Source organism: Ahaetulla prasina, chromosome 7 (assembly GCF_028640845.1).
Source record: "Ahaetulla prasina isolate Xishuangbanna chromosome 7, ASM2864084v1, whole genome shotgun sequence".
NCBI lineage: Eukaryota > Metazoa > Chordata > Lepidosauria > Squamata > Colubridae > Ahaetulla > Ahaetulla prasina.
Genome location: NC_080545.1, coordinates 79129125 through 79155649, shown reverse-complemented (window position 1 = coordinate 79155649; position 26525 = coordinate 79129125). Strand labels below are relative to the sequence as shown.

General features: G+C 42.9%; 1 protein-coding gene across 2 annotated transcripts in view; it reads right to left on the bottom strand.

The window, feature by feature from the left end:
* Window positions 1-25199, bottom strand: part of PTN (pleiotrophin) — a 139155-nt gene extending 113956 nt beyond the window's left edge. The window contains exons 1-2 of one of the 2 annotated variants that reach the window (XM_058191530.1): window positions 24851-25199; window positions 20004-20049 (exon numbers count right to left, since the gene is read on the bottom strand). The gene's annotated coding sequence lies outside the window, so the exon portion shown is untranslated. The remainder of the gene's footprint in view (window positions 1-20003; window positions 20050-24850) is intronic. The other variant, XM_058191529.1, reaches the window with a different exon arrangement.
* Between the last annotated feature and the right edge of the window lie 1326 nt (window positions 25200-26525).

Sequence of the window (26525 nt, the reverse complement as noted above, 5' to 3'; positions counted from 1 at the left end):
TGAAGCATTTATAATTCCCTGGAGTCAGCCTCGTGTCACCTCCTGTGTGGCCAGCACCAACCAGGAGGGACATGGGTCCAGTAAACATGTGGTCGCATGTAGCCTCCCCAGTAACCTGTCCACGTCCTCGAGAGCCACAGCATCAAACTCATCCCAAATAACCTCAACAAGACGTGTCTCCGTCATCTCATTTGGATCATCGCAATTTTGGTCTAAACTATCCCGAAGCTGAACGATTTTATCGTATAGATAACCGTTAAACTCCTCAGCACGTCCCTGCAAGGGGTCATCCCGCCCCTCCTGATGAAGGAGAGAGTGGGTCACCCGAAACAGGGCGGCCGGGCGGTTATCTGCAGATGCAATGAGGGTGGAAATGTAAGAACGTTTCGCCTCCCTCAGTGCCACTAGGTAGGTCTTAGAAAAAGACCTAACTAGTGTCCGATCAGCCTCGGAACGGCTAGACCTCTAGGTACTCTCTAGGCGTCTTCTCCGGCATTTCATCTCCCTCAGCTCCTCAGAAAACCAAGGAGCCAATTGAGATCTGCGCCGGGTCAGAGGCCGCAAAGGCACGACACGGTCCAAAGCCCCAGCCTGCTACTAGTTCTTCAGCCGTGCCGTGGGCAAGATCCTCAGGAAATGGCCCAAGCTCCATCAGGAACCTCTCAGGGTCCATCAGGCGCCTGGGACAGAACCAACGCATTGGTTCCATCTCCCTGCGGTGGTGAGCGGCGGTCCGAAAGTCCAAGCAAAGGAGAAAATGATCTGACCATGACACCAGTTCCGTCACTAAATTTCCTAATTCCAGATCATTAAACCACTGTCCAGAGATATAAATCAAGTCCAGTGTGCCACCCCCAATGTGTGTAGGGCCATCAGTTACTTGAATCAGGTCCAAGACCATCATGGAAGCCTGGAACTCCTGGACTGCCGTTGATGACAAGCCGGCCGATGGCAAGTTGAAATCTCCCATGACCAAAAGTCTGGGAATCTCAACCGCCACTCCGGCAAGCACCTCCAGCAGCTCAGGTAGGGCTGTAGTCACGCAGCAAGGAGCCAGGTACGTGATCAACAAACCCATCTGATTCCTATGGCCCCACTTCACAAGGAGGAATTCACAACCGGCTATCTGAGGTACAGTGGACTCCCTCGGCTTTAGACTTTCTCTAATCACAACCGCAACCCATCCACCCCTACCTTGGGCTCTCGGCTGATGGAATGCTCGGAAACCTGGAGGGCACAGTTCAACCAGGGGTACACCCCCTTCTGTGCCCAACCAGGTCTCCGTAATGCCCGATCCAAACTAGACTGCAGAAAATACGACTTCAGTAACAGAGTGGTCAGATAGATAGATAGATAGATAGATAGATAGATAGATAGATAGATAGATAGATAGATAGATAGATAGATAGATAGATGATAGACAGACAGAGACACACACACACATGTTTTATGCTATGCTAGACTAGACTAGACTACTAAAATAATGATTAGATACAAAGTGAAACCTAAAATTTCATAAGAATAACTATAGCAGTGTGCTTCAGCACTTAAAAATAGACCAAATCAGGAAAAAGACTCCATAGAAAGACTAGAACATTGAGACCTCTCTAAATAACAGAATCTTAATAGCCTAATTGTAATTTACCTCCCTCCCTCTTATACCCCAGTGAAACAAGGAGAAGCTTAGTTGTTGTTGTTGTTTTGCAGACATTTCATTACCCAGCTAGGTAATATTATCAGTGCTGGAATTTGATCTTTTTTTAGCAGTTGGTGGAATTGTTCTTGGTGGTTCCTTGATTAGATTACTGTTAAATTTTAGTTTGTTTGCCTCAATTGGAAGATTCTTTGGTATATCAATAATGTGGTCATCCAGAGAGAGGAAAGCAATTGTACAGTGAGAGGCATGAAACACTCAATAAGAAAAGAAGGAAAATGCTGATTTCTCTCTCTCTCTCTCTCTCTCTCATAATACAATCATTGTGATTTATTTTTCAAAACACTTTCTTTTATGAGTCCAGTTCTAGGCAATTATATCTGAAATATAATTGGCCCCGATGGAAGGGGTGCGTAATTTGGGCGTTCTCCTGGATGCACGGCTGTCTTTTGAAGATCATTTGACGGCCGTCTCCAGGAGAGCTTTCCACCAGGTCCGCCTGGTGCGCCAGTTGCGCCCCTTTCTAGACCGGGATGCCTTGTGCACAGTCACTCACGCCCTTGTGACGTCTCGTCTGGACTACTGCAATGCTCTCTACATGGGGCTCCCCTTGAAGGGCATCCGGAGGCTGCAGTTGGTCCAGAATGCAGCTGCGCGGGTGATAGAGGGAGCCCCTCGTGGCTCCCGAGTGACACCTATCCTGCGCAGGCTGCACTGGCTACCTGTGGCCTTCCGGTGCGCTTCAAGGTGTTGGTGAACGCCTTTAAAGCGCCCATGGCATAGGGCCGGGTTACTTACGGGACCGCCTGCTGCTACCGAATACCTCTCACCGACCAGTGCGCTCTCACAGAGAGGGACTCTCAGGGTGCCGTCGGTAGCGACAGTGTCGCCTGGCGACACCCAGGAAGGGCCTTCTGTGGGGGCTCCCGCCTCTGGAACGAGCTCCCCAGGACTTCGCCAACTTCCGGACCTCCGAACCTTTCGCGAGCTCAAAACTTACTTATTTATCTGCGCTGGACTGGGTTAGTTTTTTAAGTTATGGGTTTTTAATGGTGATTTTATAGTTTAGGGTTTTATATCGGTCGTTTGACCGTTTTTAGTTTTAAATTGGCCGGTTAAATATTTCATTTTAAATGTATTTTAAATTTATTGTGTACCTATGTGTTTTAATAAGGCTGTACACCGCCCTGAGTCCTTCGGGAGAAGGGCGGTCTAGAAATCTAATTAATAAATAAATTAAATAAATAAATAAGACTAAGAGCCTTTTGACACAGCATCACCAGAAGTGTGGTGGAACAGTGGTGAGAATACAGTATTGCAGGCTAACTCTGCCAACTGCCTGCAGTTCAATCCTGATCAGTGCAAGGTTGACTCATAAACTTGCTTTGCAATTCAATTCTCATTGATTCTCTCTCTCTCTCTCTCTCTCTCTCTGTCTGTGTGTGTGTGTGTGTGTGTAATTATTGAAAGGGAGAAATATAATCATTGTGACTTATTTTTTCAAAACACTTTCCAGAAGATTCTTTCCTTCTCATGATTTGTATGCATTGATATAGACAAAGTTAACAGGAAACATTGAAATTCTGAATCAACTTATTGGCTCAACTAACCATTGCTCCAATGCTCTTTCTAGAATTCAGGCAATTATTTCTCCATCTCTTTATGGAGAGAAAGGGACTGAACTTGGGGCTTTTAGTATGCAAAACATTTACTCACTGAGCTATGGCTCTTTAGCTCATAAATGTGCTGTACAGATTATTTTAAAAATTACAGTTTAATTACAGGATAAGCAAATTAAATGCAAAAATAAATATATAATCTGAAATGTTCATGTCTAGTCTTTTTTTTTCCAGTTTTGTTCTTCCCAAGCAAACATACTCTTTCAAAAATAAGAAAAGATGTTCCTTTACTGCTGAGAACTATAGGAATTATTTTCAATAGGCCCTACCTAACTTCATTAATGTACAGAGCTAAAGTTCTCCTATCATCTTTCATCTCTCATCAGCTCTCTTTCTATACTGAAAGAAACACAGGAAAGCCAAAAGTTTCCCGAGTATTTTAGGAGAATATTGGAAACATGATTATTATTTTGTTTGAAAGCTGAGAGATTGGAAAAGATAATATTGATTATGAGCTGAGCAGATGGGATACTTACTTATTCTACCATCATGTTGCCGGATAATGAGAAATGTTTTGTAGAAGGGTTTGTCTTTCATATTTAAAAATATGCCATCGTTCCCCAACAAAGGAAAGATGGCATCTGAAGAACAATTTTTTTAACAATAGAGCATCACTATGTTAGGAGATGTTCTCTGAAGGTGCTTAAAGGAAGCTGGATGACCATCTGTTGGGAATACTATAGAAGTAGATACCTGCACTAGACAGAGAGAAAGTTCAGATAATTGACGAGATCCTGTTCAACCCTTACATTCTATGGCTCTAAGTTACAAAATAGCTACTATAATGTTGGTTTCAATAAAAAAGAAATAAAAGGAAATAAGGGAGAAATGCATTTTTTTATCCCCAAGTTTTTGGGATACTCTAGGGAGTTTATAATTCAAAAAATGATAATAACTTTATCTAATCTTAACTCATATTTTTTCTTTTCCTCCAAGAATGTGATCAGTGCCAATGTGGTATGTGTGGCCATAGAATTAAATCCCTAACTTTTAATATATTGTACACTGATGGATCTCAAGAACTCTTTTGGCATACAACAGCATCTGTCTCAGGATGGAAACATACCTCAAAATTTCACTTCAAAGAAGTTTCATGGGCTTGGACCAGGGGTGGGCTGCTGGGGGTTTGCAGGGGTTTGGGAGAACCTCTAGCTAAGATTCTGTACAGTTTGGAGAAGCCCCAAATCCCACTATTGGCTGGCCCCACCCCACCCCTGATTCCCCCTCCCAGGAGTCCCCACGTGGCCCATTTTGGATGCAGATAAGTGCACAGAGGCTCGGGGATGGCGAAAAATGGGCCTACCACAACAGGCTCGTTTCCAGCCTCCAGAGGGCCTCCGGAGCCTGGGGAGGCCATTTATACCCTCCCGGAGACTCGAGGAAAACCCTAACCCTAACCCTAACCCCCGCCATGGTCCAGGAGGCCAACTAGGCCACACCCACATGGCCACGCCCATCCAGCAACCAGGCAGAGAACCCCTTGCTAAAATTTTTGAAGCCCACCCTCTCTGCAATAATATTGATTGAAATTTAATCACCCAAAGGAATACATTAATTTCTTATCCAGACCTAACCCCAATGAAATAATTAGCCTATTTGAGAGAGGAGGTGTCCATAAATTCATTCATCATTTTAGGGAGTCCTAGTACTACAAAGTTTGACAACTGTTGAAGTAAATACCACGGAAGAACAAATAAAGCTGCAAAAAAAAACCTCAACGTCCAGGACGTGTGCATATTTATTCATTTTGCAAAAGCACCCTTGCAGATTATAAACGTTGATTACAACAAGCAGCAAAGACAGTTGAAATGTCTGCCAGCACCAGATAGAAAGAAATACCATAACAGGGGACAATGATTACATGGTGTACATGACCAGCATACACAGTTCCGGAGAATTTTCATTCTTGTTTGTTTGGTCTGACAAAGAATAGCTCAAAGCCACTGTAGCAGATGCCATAACCACAGCTGTGATTTTTCCCAGTTTGCAGCACAGTTACAAATGGTAACTATGCATCCCACGTCTAGCCAATCTCCAGACACAATCCAAAATGGAGGCAAGTGAATCTACCGCGTGGGTGGCTTATCTGTTCTTTTTTTTCCTGAAATTTTCATGAAACTTTAATAACCTCATTTTCCATTTATCTGAATATTGTGATATGTCAACAGTCATTTTGTGACACATACAAGTTTGCCCCTGAGGTTAAATGTGTACAGCAGAGCCAAGTTTGAGAAATGAATGTTTTTAACGTGATGGCGTTTTCTGTGCATTTTTAACATCAGTTGGATGTAATGATGAAAATCTCTATTCTTAGCTGTGGCAACAATATTGGCATTTTTTAATGCTCTGGTTCAGATTAGGGATTCGCAGATCAGAAAAAAATTCCATTTTATTATAATCATTTGCAGGAGAGTTAACAACTTCTTTAAAACTATGTTTTTAAAATACTTATATCTATTTTCTTTGCAATTTCACACTAACACATGGGGGAAGAACCTGGAGAAATTGACCATGTATTGTAGAGTGGGAGGAAGTCAGAACACACATAATGTCATATAGAAGAGGAATATTTTTCTCAATATAATCTTCCTTCCTTCCTTCCTTCCTTCCTTCCTTCCTTCCTTCCTTCCTTCCTTCCTTCCTTCCTTCCTTCCTTCCTTCCTTCCTTCCTTTCCTTTCCTTTCTTTTCCTTTCCTTTCCTTTCCAGATGTATCCACCCTTCCTTCCCATTCAAATGGATCTGATCAAACAAATGGGATTTTGTGCACTATTTTGGCAAAAGGAATGTTTGCAGTCTATTCAGTGCCAGGAAGGGCCCCTTTTTAATAAAATCTGTAAATCCACTCCAGTAGAAATCCAGTAGAAATCCATGGTAAATTTCTTCTCTATCCATAATTCAGGCAAATATTAAAAGTTGCAGCTGGTTTTCCTTGTTTGGAAAGTGAAGGGAAAGTTTTAAAATTGAAGTTTTAAAATTGATCTACAAAACTAAAGGATACTATCCTCACCCACAACTATCAAGTGGTGCCCCAATAAAACCAGATTTAAAAGTAGATTCTAATTCCTCAGATCCATTCTGTGGTTTTATCACAGTGGTGGGTTTCAATTTTTTTTTACTACCAGTTCTGTGGGCGTGGCCTGGTGGGCGTGGCATGGCATGGCTTGGTGGGCATGGCAAGGGAAGGATACTTAAAATTTCTATTCCCTCCCCAATCCAGGGGAAGGTTGCTGCAAAATCCCCATTTCCTCCCGATCAGCTGGGACTTGGGAAGCAGAGAATAGATGGGAGCGGGGCCAGTCAGAAATTTTACTATGGGTTCTCTGAACTACTCAAAATTTCTGCTATCGGTTCTCCAGAACTGGTCAGAACCTGCTGAAACCCACCTCTGTTTTATCAGTGAGAAGTAAGTATTATTGAGTGGAAAGGTTTTGTTTCATTTTGTTTGTTCTGGGCACTTGGTGATTTTGTGTCAATTCAAAAGTGGTTTTGGATCAGAGATGGTATTCAACTGGTTAAGACCGGTTCGCCCAAACCGGTAGTACAAATTGCGGGTGCTCAAGTAGGACAACCTGTCCTATACCATTTAAGATCAGTGACTGTCTAGTCCAGGGGTATCAAACTCACATCGTCATGGCAGCATCATGACACATTGTGATTTTTTTCGCTAAACCGGGTGTGGGAGTGGTCAGCACTTAATGCATCTGGCCCATGGGCCACAAGTTTGACAGCCCTGGTCTAGCCTCTTCTTAAAAACCTCCAGTGACGGAGCGCCCACAATTTCTGAAGGCACTGCACTGCATCAGTGAAGTTCTGCAGACAGAGTGCTCAATCTACATCTGCACCAAACGGAGCACTTGTCCCAAACCTCCCACAATTCCTGAGGAACTGAAGAAGCTTCTTGGATGAAAAATGAAACACTTTCAAAAGAAAAAAAAAACCAGCCCAGTTGCCTTTTGAAAAGCACTTTTGGGAATTTACCAGGTCCTTTAAGGGTTAAGGTTAGGGAAAGTTGAATTGTGACCAGGGGTGAAAGTAATCAGAATTATGTCCATTTCTCCTTCTCTTGGTCATGGGAGAAAGAGGTATGCAAAATGCCAGGTTATTTGAATGGCTCTGGTTGTTGCTGTTTTTTCTCTATTTGTGCAAGGTCCAGTAATAATTAGTTATTTCAGTAGTGGGTCTGTGTAGAACAGCTACTACAGTAAGTTGTAGTTTCTACAACCTAAAACCAGGAGGGGTATTCATTTACCTTCACTACTGGTTTGCATGAAGAGAACATCAAAAATGGGATATGGTGACGTCTGGGCTGGTGGTCGGAGCCTCTCACAGTCGCTGCTACCAGTTCGCCCGAATTAGACAGAACTGGCTAAATACCACCACTGCCTAAAACCTATTCTTATTTAGTTTTTTTAGAACTATTCAGCCTATATATTGCTTAAAGTATTGGGCAAGTGGTTGGTTAGAAATGGATGAAGTGATATCATTCTACTTGTAGAACTCCCAATGAGATTCTTAATACAGGAGGAATGAGGACTTGACAATAAAGCAGCTTCAACCAGGGGTGAAATTCAAAAATTTTCCCTACCAGTTCTGTGGGCATGGCTTGGTGGGAGTGGCATGGGAAGGATATTGCAAAATCTCCTTTCCCACCCCACTCTGGGACCAGCCAGAAGTGGTATTTGCCGGTTCTCCAAACTACTCAAAATTTCTACTACCGGTTCTCTAGAACCTGTTAGAACCTGCTGGGTTTCATCCCTGGCTTCAACCCATTACCAATATCCAGATTTTCCTTTTTCCTTTTCTTTTTCTACAACCAGACTATATGTGCTAAAGATATGGAGAAAAGTGATGGCAGGATTTACAAGCAGTCCTCATCTAGTGACCATTTGCAGTTACAACAGTGGAAAACAGTGGAAAAAAAGCAACTCTGTGACCATTCCTTCCTTGCATTGATGATCTTTGCAGGTCAGTAAATCAAAGGAAAACTAAAGTTTTCCACCACCGCAGGGAGACGGAACCAGTACGTTGGTTCCGTCCCAGGCGCCTGATGGACCCAGAAAGGTTCCTGATGGAGCTTGGGCCGTTTCCCGAGAATCTGGCCCGCGGCACGACTGAAGAGCTAGTCGCGGCCTGGGAACAGGCCGCGGCTGGAGCTTTGGACCGTGTCGTGCCTTTGCGGCCTCTGACCCGGCGTCGGTCTCAACCAGCCCCTTGGTTTTTCGAGGAGCTGAGGGAGATGAAACGCCGGAGAAGACGCCTAGAGAGTGCTTGGAGATCCAGCCGTTCTGAGTCTGACCGGACACTAGTTAGGTCCTATAATAAGACCTATCTAGTGGCATTGAGGGATGCGAAACGTTCCTACGTTTCCTCCCTCATTGCATCGGCAGATAACTGCCCGGCCGCCCTGTTTCAGGTGACCCGCTCTCTCCTTCAACAGGAAGGGTGGGAGGACCCATTACAAGGGCGTGCCGAGGAGTTTAACGGTTATCTATACGATAAAATCGTTCAGCTTCGGGATGGATTGGATCAAAATTGGGTAGATCCAGGTGAGAGTTTCGAGACCCGTCTTGTTGAGACCGTTTGGGATAGTTTTGACCCTGTGACTCTAGAGGACATGGACAGGTTGCTGGGAAGGCTGAATGCCACCACATGTTTACTGGACCCGTGCCCCTCCTGGTTGGTGCTGGCCACGCAGGAGGTGACATGAGGCTGGCTCCGGGGGATTACAAATGCTTCTTTGCGGGAGGGGGTCTTTCCCGCAGCCTTGAAAGAGGCTGTGGTGAGACCTCTCCTCAAGAAGCCTTCCCTGGACCCAGCTGTTTTAGGAAATTATCGTCCAGTCTCCAATCTTCGCTTTACGGCGAAGGTTGTAGAGAGTGCGGTGGCACGTCAGCTACCCCAGTACCTGGATGAAACTGTCTATCTAGACCCATTCCAGTCCGGCTTTCGGCCCAGATACAGTACGGAGACGGCTTTGGTCGCGTTGGTGGATGATCTCTGGAGGGCCAGGGATAAGGGTTATTCCTCGGCCCTGGTCCTATTAGACCTCTCAGCGGCTTTCGATACCATCGACCATGGTATCCTGCTGTGCCGGTTGGAGAGTTTGGGAGTGGGAGGCACCGTTTATCGGTGGTTCTCCTCCTACCTCTCTGACCGGACACAGATGGTGTTGACAGGGGGGCAGAGATCGACTCCGAGGCGCCTCATGTGTGGGGTGCTGGAGGGATCGATTCTCTCGCCTCTCCTGTTCAACATCTATATGAAGCCGCTGGGTGAGATCATCAGTGGTTTTGGGGTGAGATACCAACTGTACGCTGATGATATGCAGCTGTACTTTTCCACCCCAGGCCACCCCAATGAAGCTATCGAAGTACTGTCCCGGTGTTTGGAAGCCGTACAGGTCTGGATGGGGAGGAACAGGCTCAAGCTTAATCCCTCCAAGACAGAGTGGCTGTGGATGCCGGCACCCCAGTACAGTCAGCTGCAGCCGCAGCTGTCTGTTGTGGGCGAGTCATTGGCCCCGATGGAAAGGGTGCGCAACTTGGGCGTGCTCCTGGATGGGTGGCTGTCTTTTGGAGACCACTTGACGACCGTCTCCAGGAGACCTTTTTATCAGGTTTGCCTGATCCGCCAGTTGCGTCCCTTCCTGGACCGGGATGCCCTATGCACGGTCACTCATGCTCTCGTTACCTCTCGCTTGGATATTGCAATGCTCTCTACATGGGGCTCCCCTTGAAGAGCACCTGGAGACTCCAGTTAGTCCAGAATGCGGCTGCGCGGGTTATTGATGGAGCAGTTCGGAGCTCCCACGTAACACCTATCCTGCGCAGACTGCACTGGCTGCCTGTTGTCTTCCGGGTGTGCTTCAAGGTGTTGGTTACTACCTTTAAAGCGCTCCATGGCTTAGGACCGGGATACCTTGAATTGAATAAGTTTTTTAAGGGTTGTTCTTAATATTGTATGTGTTTGTTTTTGTATTTTATTTGGTTGTTCACCGCCCTGAGTCCTTCGGGAGAAGGGCGGTATACAAATTAAATTATTATTATTATTATTATTATTATTATTATTATTATTATTATTATTATTATTATTATTATTATTATTATTATCATCATCATTATTATTATTACCTACGGGACCGTCTACTGCCATCGTCTATCTCCCAGCGACTGGTGTGCTCTCACAGAGAGGGACTCCTTAGGGTGCCGTCAACCAAGCAATTTCGACTGGCTGCCCCCAGGGGGAGGGCCTTCTCTGTGGGGGCTCCTACCCTGTGGAACGAACTTCCCCCTGGACTTCGACAACTACCTGACCTCAGGACCTTTCGCCGCGAACTTAAAACCTACCTAACCGTCTTGCTGGACTGGCTTGAATTTTTAAATATGGGTTTTAAATTCTTAATTTTATAAGGTTGATACTGTATTTTAAATTGGCCATTTGAATAAGTTTTTAAGGGTTGTTTTAGCATTGTATGTGTTGTTTTGTATTTTATTTGGTTGTTCACCGCCCTGAGTCCTTCGGGAGAAGGGCGGTATACAAATTAAATTATTATTATTATTATTATTATTATTATTATTATTATTATTATTATTATTATTATTATTATTATTATTATTATTATCATCATCATTATTATTATTACCTACGGGACCGTCTACTGCCATCGTCTATCTCCCAGCGACTGGTGTGCTCTCACAGAGAGGGACTCCTTAGGGTGCCGTCAACCAAGCAATTTCGACTGGCGGCCCCCAGGGGGAGGGCCTTCTCTGTGGGGGCTCCTACCCTGTGGAACGAACTTCCCCCTGGACTTCGACAACTACCTGACCTCAGGACCTTTCGCCGCGAACTTAAAACCTACCTAACCGTCTTGCTGGACTGGCTTGAATTTTTAAATATGGGTTTTAAATTCTTAATTTTATAAGGTTGATACTGTATTTTAAATTGGCCATTTGAATAAGTTTTTTAAGGGTTGTTTTTAGCATTGTATGTGTTGTTTTTTGTTTTATAGTGGCTGTAAACCGCCCTGAGTCCTTCGGGAGAAGGGCGGTCTATAAATTAAAATATTATATTATATTATTATTATTATTATTATATAAAGTAAAGGTCATAAGCAAAATTCTGGGCCGTGGTGGCTCAGGCTGTAAGATAGCCTGTTATTAAAACACAGCTGCCTGCAATTACTGCAGGCTCGAATCCCACCAGGCCCAAGGTTGACTCAGCCTTCCATCCTTTATAAGGTAGGTAAAATGAGGACCCAGATTGTTGGGGGGGCAATAAGTTGACTTTGTAAATATACAAATAGAATGAAACTATTGCCTTACACACTGTAAGCCGCCCTGAGTCTTCGGAGAAGGGCGGGATATAAATGTAAATAAAAAAATGTAGCAACACTTAGCAACCACTTTACTTAACAGCCAAGTTGCCATTCCCAATTGTGGTTGCTAAATGAGAAGTTGCCCGTATTGCATTTTGTCTGTAATGAAAGTGAAGGATATTTTTGTTGGGCCAGTAATAGCAGACCGAACAACATATTTTGCAGGCGTACATTGGTCACTTGAGAAAGCAGCAATTAGCTCAACTGGGTTCTCCATATGTTTTCAGCATTCCAAGGTCAACAGGATGGAAATTTCAGGTCCAGACTAAAATGAGGCAGGGGAGCTAGCAATAGCAATAGCATTTAGACCTATATACCCCTTTGTAGTGTTTCACAGCTCTTTCTATAAAACTGAAGCCCAGGTCTCTCAAACTGGTGGCCCACAGGCCAGATGTGTCATGCGCAGACCACGCCCAACCCAGCTCCTCAAAGGCAAAAAATGTCATGATAGGTCATGATATGTCATGTGACACGATCGAGTTTGATACCCAACTTCTAAACAGTTTACAAAGTCAGCATATTACCCCCAGAAATCTGTGTCCTCATTTTACTGACTTTGGAAGGATGGAAGAGTTAGGGTTCAACCTTCAGGATTGAACTGTAGGCAGTTGGCAGAGTTAGCCTGCAATACTGCATTCGCACCACTGTGCCACCCTGGCTCTGGTGATGCCGTGTCAAAAGGCTCTTCGTCTTATTTCAGATATAATTGCCTACAATTGGATTCAGTCCCTACTGAGGAGAATCCCCACTCAACTTAATGGACTTTCTCTCTCAACAGACATGTTGTAGGACTGTGTAGCAGGCTATAGTCTAAACCAGAGTGTCAAACTCAAGGCCCGCAGGTCAGATCCAGCCCATGGGGTGTTTAGATCTGGCCCATGGGGCTGCCTTGGAAACAGTGAAGGACCAGCCCGTGATGCCTCTGCCAGCGAAAACAGAGCTTGGGAGAGCCATGCACAGCCCTCAGAGACTCTGATTTTGGTCACAATGGCCTCCTGCATCCCTCTGCCAGTGAAAGTGGAGCTCAAGGGGACCACATGTGCCCCCCCAGCTCCATTTTCTTTGACAAAGGGCTGCAGGACAGCTGCGGTCAAAAACGGAGCTGGGCAAGTTGAGTGATGGCCACGCCTATCCTTGCCACACACTCCCTGGACCCCCAAGGTCAAACACAACCTTGATGCAACCCTCAATGAAATTGAATTTGACACCCGTGGTCTTTTTTTTTTTTTTTTACATTTATATCCTGCCCTTCTCCGAAGACTCAGGGCGGCTTACATTGTGTAAGGCAATAGTCTCATTCTATTTGTGTATTTATATACAAAGTCAACTTATTGCCCCCCCAACAATCTGGGTCCTCATTTTACCTACCTTATAAAGGATGGAAGGCTGAGTCAACCTTGGGCCTGGTGGGACTAGAACCTGCAGTAATTGCAGGCAGCTGTGTTTAATAACAGGCTATCTTACAGCCTGAGCCACACTGCAGCCCAAATTGGTACTTCAGAGCCATCGGTGAATTCCTGTTGACAACACCTGTCTGCAACAGAGGACAGCCAAGGGATCCCAGTTCAATACGGCATTAATCCTAATATAGTATATACAAGTTGTCCTTAATTTACGGCCACCATTAATCCAGGAATTATGGTTATGAGTCATGGTGGTTGTTATGCAGGTCACCACATGATTGTGCCCAATGTTATGACCCTTTTTGTAGCCATCATTAAGCTAACGCTGCAATTGTTAAACAAACCTCTTTTCCCCAGAGTTGTTTGCTGGAAACTGGAAATAAATACAGGGAAAATGGTGAAAATGACAAGTCACGTGACTGTGGGATGCTGCAAATAGCCATCTATAGGAGCTGGTTGACAAGCGCCCAAAATTAAATGATAACAGTAACAGAGTTGGAAGGGACCTTGGAGGTCATCTAGTCCAACCACCTGCTCACCCAGGAGACCTATACTAGAGATTCAAACCACCGAATTGCCGACCTTTCTGATCGACAAGCTCAGCGTCTTAGCCACTGAGCCACCTAGCCAGAATTGATCATGTGACCACAGGGGGGAGTTCAAGCATTGGAACTTCAGAAATGGGTAGGGAATAATTCTGGGGAGGTCCATCAACCCTCAGTAACTTTAAGACCTGTGGACTCCCAACTCCCAGAATTACCCAGTCACCCATTTGAGAGTCGGAGTGCACACATCTAAAATTCGCTACACTTAAAAAAAAGAAAAGAAAAGAAACACTGCCACAGAAGCTTTGATGACTCCATTATATATCATACAAGGACAATCAAGGATCATTTGCTCTCAAACTGGTTGTTTTAATACCGCTCTTCAACTGCCTTTAAATTTTTATTTTAAGCTGTTATCCATTTATCTCATGCCCTTTTAATTCAATTAATTTAACTCGGTCCTTTTCTGTGTACTGAACTGAAGAGTCGCCAAAATGCTAACGATAAAGGAGCGTGTGAAAGCATTGAATACATATATGGCCTACTAATGATCCTCCAAATGTAAAAGGAACACTTTCTAAAATATTTCTTTAAAAAATACAGGAAACATTCACCTACAGAAGAGGGGATAAAATAGAGGAAATATGTCCTGCTTAAATAGGAGGGTGACTAGGAGAAAGCCGGAAAGGTGAATGACTGTGAGGATGCTTTTAAATCCTCTGTTCTCTGCCAGCAAGGACGATAAGATCAAAGGCAATTACACAAAAGATCTGGGTCAAGCAAAGCGAGGCTGGGAAGTCCCAGGAGAAAGTATGTGACCTGCTTTCATATTCGGCTACACACTGAGTGCTGTGTACTTCTCTTGAAAGGTAAGAAAGAGGCTTAAACTGAATCTCATCCAAGAAACTTATTTTGACAGCTGAATATACATTTCTTAGAATACATTTTTCTGGAAAAAATAGGGAGTTTTTTTTCCTCCACTGCCCTCTAAAAAAAAGGTCCACTTTGTAGAATTTTCTTACTGTGTTACTTAACTCCCCGCCCCCCCACCTCTCTCTCTCTCACACACACACACACACAGAGACAGGCTTCAGAGTGGACTGATTTCCAGACATTATGAAGAAAGCAAAATCAAAGCAAAAACTGGGATGCCAAGCAGTTCCTGCTAGAGTCGCTTGCAATGAAACAGAATCTATGCTAGGCTGAATACTGTGATCATTATACAAGAAATTGGAGAGCTTCTGTTCTTCTCTCTTTGAGAGCGGAAATTTGGTGACATTGTTGCCACAATTTCACCATGCAAGTTTGCAGAGGACAATTGTTTACAGCCTTTTGTAACGTTAACCAATGTTACACAGTACTCTCACGAGTTGCATTAGAGTCCACCTGGGATAATCACCTGCCCTATAAATAAAACAACAACAACTAGACAACCTTGGCTGATCTCAAAAGAAGCTAAGCTGGATGGAGTTAAGACTTGTATAGGATAACATTCAAGGAAAGGATAACGTTTGAGAGTCACCTTATCAGGGAGATGAGCGGCATATAAATTTAATAAATAAGAATGAATTAATTAATTAATTAATTAATTAATTAATTAATGATTATAAGCTAGGCTGGGAAATCAAAACAACATTCCAGGGTAAAAGGTAAACGCTTAATGTGTTGCCAAGAAAAACGGCATTGTTTTCTCTTAGTGAAAACACCAGTTGCTGCGTTCATTTCGACCTTATAGATAACATAAGCAAAAATCTGACATTACTGGAAAGAAATTTTCCTTTTTTTTCTTTTTCACAAAGTGTTTAAACTCTAGATCAAAATAATTAAATTGCAAATCATAGGTATAGCAAAACAAGAATGCATCTAAAATTATTAAGAATGATAACAATGATTGTGACAAATAATATAGCCTATGTATCAAATCACTTAAAATAGAACAAAGATCTCAGCTGTTTTCTTTAACAAGAACGGAAAAGTATGTCATGAATAATGCTAATTTATAGGGTACCTGCTATTGCCATTGGTAAAAAATTTTTGATGCTGTGGCGCATTCACTCATGACCTTGTGATAGCCTTGTATATTCTGAAATTGTGCATTTGGGGGCTGTCAGTGCAAATCCTGCCTTCCCCCACAGTGCTCCATCTAAACAGGCCAAATATTTGTGAATAGCTATGATATTTGCAATTATGATTTACAGTCCAGTCCAAACAGATTGCAATTTCATTAGTCAAACACATCTCTCATGACTCAAATAAATTCATGAAATCAAACTACTTTTGAGACTCCATGTTCCTTAAGCTTCCAGCAGAATTTGTATATCTGGTATTCCTCATTTTTACATTTGTTCACTCCACACAAACATGAAATTTGATAACTTTCTGAGCTAAGATTCAGAAAACACTACACAGAAAGTGTAAAATAGTGTGGATAACACAGAATAAATCTGTGGTCAGATCCATAAGGAATTCAGCGCCTCCTATCATAATTTGGCATCTGTTAGCACTGTTGGCAAAGACGATGGTTGTTACTGCATGGAAAATTTATTTAATTCATACACTCAACATTAATAACCCATGGCTGATTTGCTAAGGTTCAGAAATAATATTTGTGGAGGAATATGTGGTTCAGAAAACCCGTAATAAAAACATAGGTGTTTTCTATGAATATATCAAAAGTACACTTCTTACTTACGGTATTCTTATCCCATACATAAAAATCCCCTTTAATTAATTTTTTTTTTAAAAAAATATGCTATGAATCAAATGATTTATAAACAATTACTTAACTACTTGATAACTGAGTTTAGAGAAGGAAGGAAAAAAAGAATTCTACTCGGATCAAGCAACGGATATTTCAAGGTTAACATTCTTAGCAGATGGGAGATTTTGATGCTAATCACTTGTCCTGGTGATTGGGGTATTTCTTAACTCTGCCATTGTTTCTGGACTCTGCGCCTTTGAAACGCAAGTGATTGGCCTTCTTTTGCCCTTCCTTCTCTTCTCCGTCCACACAACGATGCAGAAAGAAACTCAATACTTCCTTTCCATTTCACCCGGCTGCCTTAAACTTTTGTAATATTTATCCGTATTGATTTGTCATAATTTCCAAGTAATGCTATTAGCCAATAACTAAATGGAGAACTCTGCTGTTTCATCAAATCCACACTCAGCTGAGATCATGGAACCTGATGCTCCATTATCCTATTAGCCTTCGGAAGTAATCTCCTGGGTGAGATCCGCTGCCTACTTTTCACTCCTTCTACAACTGGCAAAGGAAAGAAAACTGTGTAGACCCAGCTAGAAATGAACAAAAGGCATTTTCTCACAGACATCTGAACTATAAAAATATACACTACATGCCTATGTTGGGGAGGGAAAGGCATAACACATGCATATTCGTGAGAATACTGATGCCATTTTTCTTTTATAAAATATATGTGTAAATCTAGGTGGAGACATTTTTATTGAATAACAGAGTTGGAAGGGATCTTGGAGGTCTTCTAGTCCAGCCCCCTGCTCAGGCAGGAAGTCCTATACCATTAAAGAAGAATGGTTGTCCATTGTCTTCTTTAAAGCTTCCAGTGTGGGAGCATTCATAACTTCTGCAGGCAAGTCGTTCCACTGATTAATTGTCCTAACTGTCAGGAAAATTTTGCCTAAGTTCTAAGTTGCTTCTTCTTGCTCACTTTGAAGGGAAGAATTCTACTCTAGCAGATGAATGTCCACATTTTAAATTGTGTGTGTGTGTTGAACATTTGGGGAGCTGAAGGGTGAGATGCATGATCTCATGTCTAAAGGTAATAAGGTAAAGGTTTCCCTCACACATAGTTGTTCCCGACTCTAGGGGGCGGTGCTCATCTCCGTTGCAAAGCCAAAGAGCCAGCGCTATCCAAAGACGTCTCCGTGGTCATGTGGCCGGCATGACTAAATGCCGAAGGTGCACGGAACGCTGTTACCTTCCCACCAAAGGTGGTCCCTATTTTTTCTACTTGCATTTTTACGTGCTTTCAGACTGCTAGGTTGGCAGAAGCTGGGACAAATAACGGGAGCTCACCCCACTATGCAGCACTAGGGATTCGAACCGCTGAACTACCAACCTTTTGATCGACAAGCTCAGCATCTTAGCCACTGAGCCACCACATTTAAATCTTATTTAAATCATAAATTCTGATTTGAGGATAGAGGAAGTGTGAAAAAAGAAAGAAAACTCCCAAATATTCCAACCATTTCATTCATTTTCAAAAGTACAGGTGGATCTTGACTTACGACCCCAACTGAGATCAGAATTTTGGTTTTAAGTTCAGCGCAATTGTAAATGGCGGTCATCACCTGACTGGACCTGATTTTATTACCATTTTTTCTGGTCATTATGAAGTGAATCACTTGGCGGTTCAGTGAATTGTGTGGTTTTTAAGTGAATCACATGGTCATTAAGCAAATCCAGCTTCCTCGGTGATTTTTTGTTGTTGTCAGAAACTAGCAAAAAAAGTTGCAGTTCACAATCATATGACCATAGGATGCTGCAACTAGTGGTAAATTTGAGACAGTTGCCAAATGCCCAAATTGCAATCACATAACAGCAGCAGTGTGCAATGGTCATAAGTGTGAGTACAGCTCATAAAGCTCTTTTTCCAAAGTTGTCATAACTTTGAACTATTGTTAAACAAACGGTTGTATATCGAGGACTACCTATAAGTCAGATATGTCTTGGGTAAATGGTAAATGCTAGTTAGATTTTGATCTTTCCACTATTCAGAACATGGATTTGATGGGAATGGGGGAGAAACATCTTTAGAAACATTTCCATTGTGATGACTTGAATTTTTGTTATATTCCACACTGCAAAACTACTTATTAGACCATAGATCTTGTCCTAATCTTTATCTGATCTTCTCAACTGAAACAAAGCCTCAGGGCTTTTGACTTTATCCCCATTACTATGGTCTTCTTGTTTACCTGTGAGAATACATCTTTTTATTTATTTGTCCAATTTAATCTCAGTTGCAGAGCAGCTATGGGCAGTGAACACTTTAAAACTTCAAAACCATGTTAAAACTTATACCTAGATTTACTATATCTCAGAAAAAGGAGGCCGATAAAATAGGGATGGAATAAGTTAAAAGATAAAAGCAGCAAAAGGGTCTTCAGAGTTACTAGCCCCAAGGTTGCATGCTCCTCTGGGCAAGTCAGCAGAGAGAGTTCTTCAAATTCTTCTGAAAGGCCAGGGTGAGGAACCAGCTCTCCTTTGGAGTAAGGATTTCCCAAATAGCAGGAGCAATGGCAGAGAATGCTCTCTTCCTGTACCCCACCTGCTGAAATTATGTAAATGACAGGGTCCACGATATGCTCTTTCTGCCTGATTGGGTGGGATGTGCCAATGTAATGGGGATAAGATAATTCCACAGCTTACCTGGAACCAGGTGGGCTGCTGGGGGGTTCGCAGGGGTTCAGGAGAATGTTTAGCTAAGACTCTGTGCAGTTCAGAGAACCCCCAAATCCCACTCCTGGCTGGCCCTGCTCACCCCACCCTGCCTCTCCTAGGAGGTAAGGAGGTAATCCATTACCTGGATGCAGGTAAGTGCAGGGTGCACATGGAGGCTTGGGGAGGGTGAAAAATGGGCTTACTGGACGTTCGGAGGCCTCCAGAGGGCCTCCGAAGTGTGGGAAAGCCATTTTCACCCTCCTGGAGCTCAAGGAAAGCCTCCGGAGCCCAGGAAGGGCAAAAACACCCTCCCCGCCATGGTGCAGGAGACCAACTAGGCCATGTCCACCATGGCCATGCCCACCAAGCAACCAGGTAGACCCCCTTGCTAAAAATTTTGAAGCCCACCTCTGCCTGGAACTCATGCCGTGTAAGGCTTTAAAGGTAATAATCAAGATCTTGAATTGACCCACAAGTAGACTTGCCTATCCAATGCACCTTGAACAGCATACGTTTTACATGCACAAACTTTGGGGTGCCCAAAATTGCTCATGTGGCCACCTTCTGTACCAGCTGAAGCTTCCAGATTTTAGAGACTGCTCATCTCAGTCTCAGAGCAGCTATGGGTACAGTTGGCTAGCTCCCCTGTTGCTCCCCGGTTGCAATAGTTCAAGCAGTAGATGAACTGCATGTGAGTGACTAAGAAAAGAACTAATCAGGAAGGGCTATACTGACGCACAACACAGTTGACCAAAGACCCTCCTAGGCATGATTGCCATCTGATCTTCAAACAGGAGTTGTGAGTCTAGAAGGACCTCCAGATGACTCATCAGTTCTGTCTGGGACTGTGCGACCCCATCAAAGTTGATAAAAATCCAGGTACAGATGAATCCCCCCACCCCCATTCACAGCCATTCTGTCTTACCCAGAATCAGCTGAAGCCAGCTGCTGTTCCAAATTCCCAAAGCCTCCTGAAAGCATGAAAGAACATTCAAAGTATCATTTAGTTCACCGAGGATGTAGTGTATAATTATGTATCATCAACATACTGATGATACCTCAACCCATCATGACGGATGATCTCACCCAGTAATTTTTTGTGGATGTTAAAAAAAAAATGGAGCAAGCATTGAGTTTTGCGGGACCCAACGGTGGGATTTAGCTGGTTCGAACCCATTTGGGCAAACCGGATGTTAATTTTAATCTGATTTGCCAAAGCGGTAGTTGCAAGGACTTGGCTGACCCTGCCTATCCCACCCCACCCCTCCCAGGAGTCTCCACGCAGTCCATTTTGGATGCCAGGTAAGTGCAGGACTCTGGAAAGGTGAAAAATGGGCCTACTGGAAGTACCAGAATTCCAGAAATGTGCCCATTTCCAGCCTCTGGAGGGCCTCTGGAGCGCAGGGAAGGCTGTTTTGACCCTCCCGGAGGCTTGAGAAAAGCCTCCAGAGCCTGAGGAGGGCAAAAATGACCCGCACACACACCATGGTGCAGGAAGCCTACTAGGCCACACCCCCATGGCCACGCCAGGCAGAGAACCGGTTGCTAAAACTTTTCAATCCCACCGCTGGTGGGACCCAAAGAGGTTGTGGGCTGGACTTCTCACTCTTATCAACACCATTTGGAATCAGCTTCAGAGGAAGGAGATGAACTGTCTCAGCTCCCTAAATCAGGCTAAAAGGATTCCATGATAAAGGGTATCAAAAGCTGCTGAGAGGTCAAGAAAAGCAAAGATGGATCATCCCACTCCTACTTCAGATCATCTAAAAGTGTTGATCAATGTTGTTTCTGTTCCATACCCAGCCTGACTGAATCCCCCACCCCACCCTGTCAATCTAAATAAAAACAATGAATTTTTGGTACATAAACTTTTAAACACTTTCACTGCATTGTAAAACACCAGGCCAGATGATGGCTCTGTCTTTATGATTAAACATATTTCACTTTTGGATGAAAGGGGAGAAAAGCAAATATCTATTTGAGGCTATCGTAGCACAGGAGAAAGGAGTGTTTTCTCTCCAACGTGAAACAGTGATTTACATCTTTTTATAACAATAAACTTTAAATCTCTGGCCAGCTGACAAACCATGTTTATTCCCTGGATCTTTGATTAAAATTTAATTAAAAGCAAAGAGATGAAATCTCTGGATTTTAGTACTATATCCCGTGGGACTCATAGAAGCGTGCAAATGAGAAGGTACAATTTTTGTCACATGTTATTTAGATAAAGCAGGGAAAAAGAAAGTAAAGATATGCCCCCTGACCCTGTTCAGAATGTTTCACTGGCCTTGCAGTGATGAGCCTTCAACCAAGGGGCGCGATTCAGCAGGTTCTGACGAACCGATAGTGGATTTTTTTTTATATAAAAAAGTTTTATTTTTACAATCATATCCAACAGCTCATCCAATGTACAGTCATATACAATTAGTTAGGCTTGCCCAGTCATCACCCCCTCCTTTTAACTCTCTTCCCTCTTCTACCTTCTTCTACTTTCCAGACCTTCCTCCCCTTTTCTTATCTACATCCTCTCCTCCCTCCACCCTACACCTTCCTTCTCCCTCTTCTACCCCTCTTCCTTCCTCTTCTCCCTCTTCTACCCCTCTTCTTCTCTTTCCTACCTCCTACTCTCTCCTCTTTTCTCCCTCCCCACCGTTCTAAAATGGTAGCTGGGCAGACCCGACCCTACTTTAATTATATTTATACATCTTCAATAATCCCTGTACATTAACCATCACTCCATCCTCTATCCTCAAACTCCCCAATTCCCTCCCCTTACCCCCCACCCCCCACCCCGACTTCCCAGAACAAAATGCAGGGTATCAAAACTAACAATCATAATCCAAAATAAATCCTAAATTATAATCTCTAGTCACTCCACACATAATCACACTCTCAATTCCCCTCTCCTTCAAAAATATATCTAATACAAAATATTTCCTAAATTTACTCATATGCTATTCGATATTTTTTTATCTGATACTTATTTTGAATATAATCAATCCACATTTTCCATTCTAAAATATATTTTTCTTGTGTATAGTCTTTCAAGTAAGCAGAAATTTTTGCCATTTCTGCCAGATTTGATACCGGTAGTGGAAATTTTGAGTAGTTCGGAGAACCAGCAAACACCACCTCTGGCTGGCCCCAGAGTGGAGTGGGAATGGATATTTTGTAATATCCTTCCCCTGCCACACCCACCAAGCCACACCCACCAAGCTACACCATGCTCACCAAGCCACACCCACAGAATAGTAGTAGTAAAAAAAATTGAACTCCACCACTGCTTCATCCATACTCCCAGGGGGCCATATCTTGTAAAAGGATATTAAATGCAGATGCATGGAGGTGCATCTTTAAGTAAAATAATGAAGAGATACCAATGCCATACATTTATAAAATAGGTCAACTCTAATTGTGACTAAAAGTCAGATCAGATTCTTAATTTATATTTTCTTCATGAATTTGCTGTTCAAGGAAGGAAGGAAGGAAACTAACTGTATAATTCTAAAGAGATTGCAGGCCAGGAATGAAGAATGGTAAAAAAAAAAAAACCTGTCCCACAAATACAACTTTAAATGCATTCCAAACTGATCCGAAGTTTGATGCAGACCATCTGCAGCTAGGACACCTGGATCTCCAGCCAGGATGTTGAATCCACATTTGTTATTCAACCCACAGGTAACTGATCATTGTGAGCAATAATTCATTTTAGATATCATTAATTCCATGAAATTAACTTTTAATTGTAATACGGGTTTTATATTTAAGCATTCAACTCATTGTCCAGCCTTCATTAGTCATCATTTCTGACATCAACTTTCTCGACAGACATGAGATAGTTCCATCACACAAATTGGAACTGACCAACTGGAATCCATGGAACTCAACTTTGCTTTGATGCAAGCAATGGAAACTGAGTGGTTGTGTTGTACTTCTGTTCCCAGCCTTTCTTTTCATCCTATTCTGTATTGAAATTGTGGAATCAAAACAAAAGTTACATTTCCTAAAACAGGAAAAGGAAAAGGACGGCCAGAGAAAAAGTGACATATAGTTTCCTACGGCTTTGTTAACTATTAAAGATGGAACTTTAAAGACTTTTCCATATCACAAAATCTCAGGATGTTGTCTGAAGGCACACGATGCAGCAACCATATTGAAACTCTGTATAATCTGCCATTATTCCTCTATACTATTTGCAGTTCCATCACAAATGGCAAAGATATTAACACATATATTATTTATTTAACAAATTTATATGGTCATCCCCTCACTAAACATGACTATGGACAGCGTATAATCAACAATATCACAGCTATTAAAAAGTGAGACAAAAACAAAAACAAGATTGTGGGAAGAGGAACATCCATCTAAACACAATATAAGCATCATGCAGGCTACTTTAAGTCAGTGGTGAAATCCAAATTTTTTTACTACCAGTTCTGTGGCCGTGGCTTGGTAGGCATGGCAGGGGAAGGATAGTGCAAAATCTCCATTCTCACCCCACGCCTGGGGGAAGGATACTACAAAATCCCCATTCCTTCCCCACTCCTGGGGGAAGGATATTGCGAAATCTCCATTCTCACCCCACACCTGGGGGAAGGATACTACAAAATCCCCATTCTTTCCCTACTCCTGGGGGAAGGATATTGCGAAATCTCCATTCCCACTCCAATACCAGCCAGAGGTGGTATTTGCCGGTTCTCCGAAATACTCAAAATTTCCGCTACTTGTTCTCCAAACTGCTCAAAATTTCTGCTACCAGTTCTCTAGAACCTGTCAGAACCTGCTGGATTTCACCCCTGCTTTAGGTCCTTCCAAGTAAACTTGGCACTTTTCTTTAAAAAAAATTTTTAGAAAGTATAATTTTCTGTTACATTAAATTGTTGGTCACTATCACATAAGTAAACAGATGACACAAATAAACCTTCATGTAAAAATAAATAAATCTAGATTTAATTAAATTCACAAAAGTAGAGTCAAAGAAGCACAACAATGAGCATCTGCAGACTTTTCATGCTAGAAAAACTCATTTTGGTCCTAGTGATCTGCAGCCATGTCCCTGTCATCTTATAAATGTCAGCATATCCAGTGAAGCTGAAGCAAAGGTGACTAACACTAGCTGGTACTTGGGTGTGGGGGGGGAAGCATGCAAAGCTCTGTTTAGTGCTGACACAAGGACATTCACTCTTGAAAGAAAGGATGGTCAAAATCAGGCTCTTCCATATCATCCCCAACTCCCCTTTCCCTTCCCAGTGGGGTTCAAGAGGCAATCCTGAGGGGATTTGGGTCCTCTTTCCGACTTTTTAAATTGCACTCTTGAATCCTTTCAGAAAGAGCATAAACAATGATACAACTCCATATATTTTACTCCTTATGATTCCCTCAGTAAGGACAATAGAAAGAAGGGGTCACCAGGAAGTTCCCTCCTGAGTTGATGAATGCCGCTCATATGATTTGGAATAAAGCACACAGCACTTTGAAATTATGCAGGGGATAGAGGACCCATCCTCACAAAAGAAGAAGATGCGCCATCCTTGTTCCCCCTCACAAAAACACACGTTCTGAAGTCCCTCAGGTCTTATCTGCTTCCTCAACTTTCTTCTGCCTTGGAAACAGATGAACGGAGATACAACCTTAGGGGTACTTAGCTTCCTTTGACTCATTGCCTTTCTGCCCCCAAGTTGCATTTTTATGTGAAATTATGTGCAGGTGGCTGGTTTACCGTACTACACTACAGTCAGAAACAAGTTGTTTTTTTTAAAAAAAACTTACTTTGAGTTGCAAAATCTCCTGCCTCTGTTAAATGGTCTTCAGTTCAAGGGATGAGTTGTCAGAGCTGGGTTCACCTTTGCTCAGGAAAAGCAAGGGGGGTCTTCTGGATTTCCTCTCCCCTCTCTAAAAACTATAGACTCCTCTGCACTCCCTCTGTTTCCGACCCGTTCCTCTGTCCCACTTCCTTGCAGTTCACTTTCTTCTCTTTGAATGTCTTCGCCACGACTGTGCTACTCAAGGCACAGAAACTGATCTTTCCTTTGACTATGGATAAAGCAGGCTGTGAATGAGCAAGTGTAGTGTGTGTGTGAGAGAGAAAGAGGGAGGGAGGGAGGGAGGGAGGAAGGGAGGGATGGAGGAAAGAAAGGGAGGGGGAAGCACAATTCACCCACGGGTACTGATTGAGAAGCTCATTAAAAGCAGGTCACTCAAGGGTTAGACTCTCCCATCACAATCTGACAAAAAACCGAGAAGAGAGAAATGACAAAAACTTTCCTAGTCAGGAGTATCTTTTTTCTTTTCTTTGTTAAGTTGGTTTTCCTAGAGTTTAAGGCAGGGAAATGTAAGAGTTAACACCTCAGGGTTTAAAAACTTCAGAGGCTGTAAGCAGCATCCAATCAATTTCTAAGCTTTTCTCCACCAGGGAATCTCAGCCCAAGCTCAGGAGATGAAGCAGGGAGGGGAGGGAGAGAGCTTACTCCATCTTCTTTAAACAGCTTCGTTAATATATTTTTGTCCTATTGTGCCTAAGCAAATGGTCAACTCATGTGATCATTGTAACAGTGACGGGAGGAGTCCATTCACAAAAACACTACAGTAGTGGAGTCTACAATTGGACGATTGAGTTTCACAAGAGGCTGTCTGGTGTACAACATTAACGAACTAAGGAAGGGGTGAGCTCCATCAAAGTCAGATGAAAACCCACATTGTTAACAAAAAAGATCTTGTTTAGTCTATTGCTCAGAAAAAAATATCTTGGGTGAAATAGCATTTCAAAGGCAAGAAAGATTTGGAAATATTGTCTCTTGTGGATTGTTGCTTTTTAATTCCAAGAGACACAAAGCACTGTCTTTCTACAACCATCTCGCCCACAGCTCCCCATAAGGAAAAACATCATTCCCATGGTACTCTCCACCTATCCAGACTGCGGAATGTAGGAAATCAGACAGTTTCAGAGTGATGGGAATATGTACATATAATCAAAATTAATACCAATTCTGGCATATCCAGAAATGAAGAAACTTGAAAACAGAAAAAATGATTGGGCACTTTGAGAAAAATAGAACAGGAGAACAAAGAAAAACAAAAGAAGAGAAAATGGTGGTTACCATGAAGACAGATTTTGGCAAAGTCCTAGTCAGTTCTAAAAGGGATGTGGTGGCTCAGTGGCTAAGATGTTGAGCTTGTCAATTGAAGGGTCGGCAAATCAGCGGCTTGAATCCCTAGTGCCGCGTAATGGGATGAGCTCCCTTTATTTGTCCCAGCTTCTGCCAACCTAGCAGTTCGAAAGCATGTAAAAAATGCAAGTAGACAAATAGGGACCACCTTTGGTGGGAAGGTAACAGCGTTCCATGCGCCTTTGCCATTTAGTCATGCCGGCCACATGACCATGGAGACCCCTTCGGACAGTGCTGGCTTTTTGGCTTTGAAACGGAGATGAGCACTGCCCCCTAGA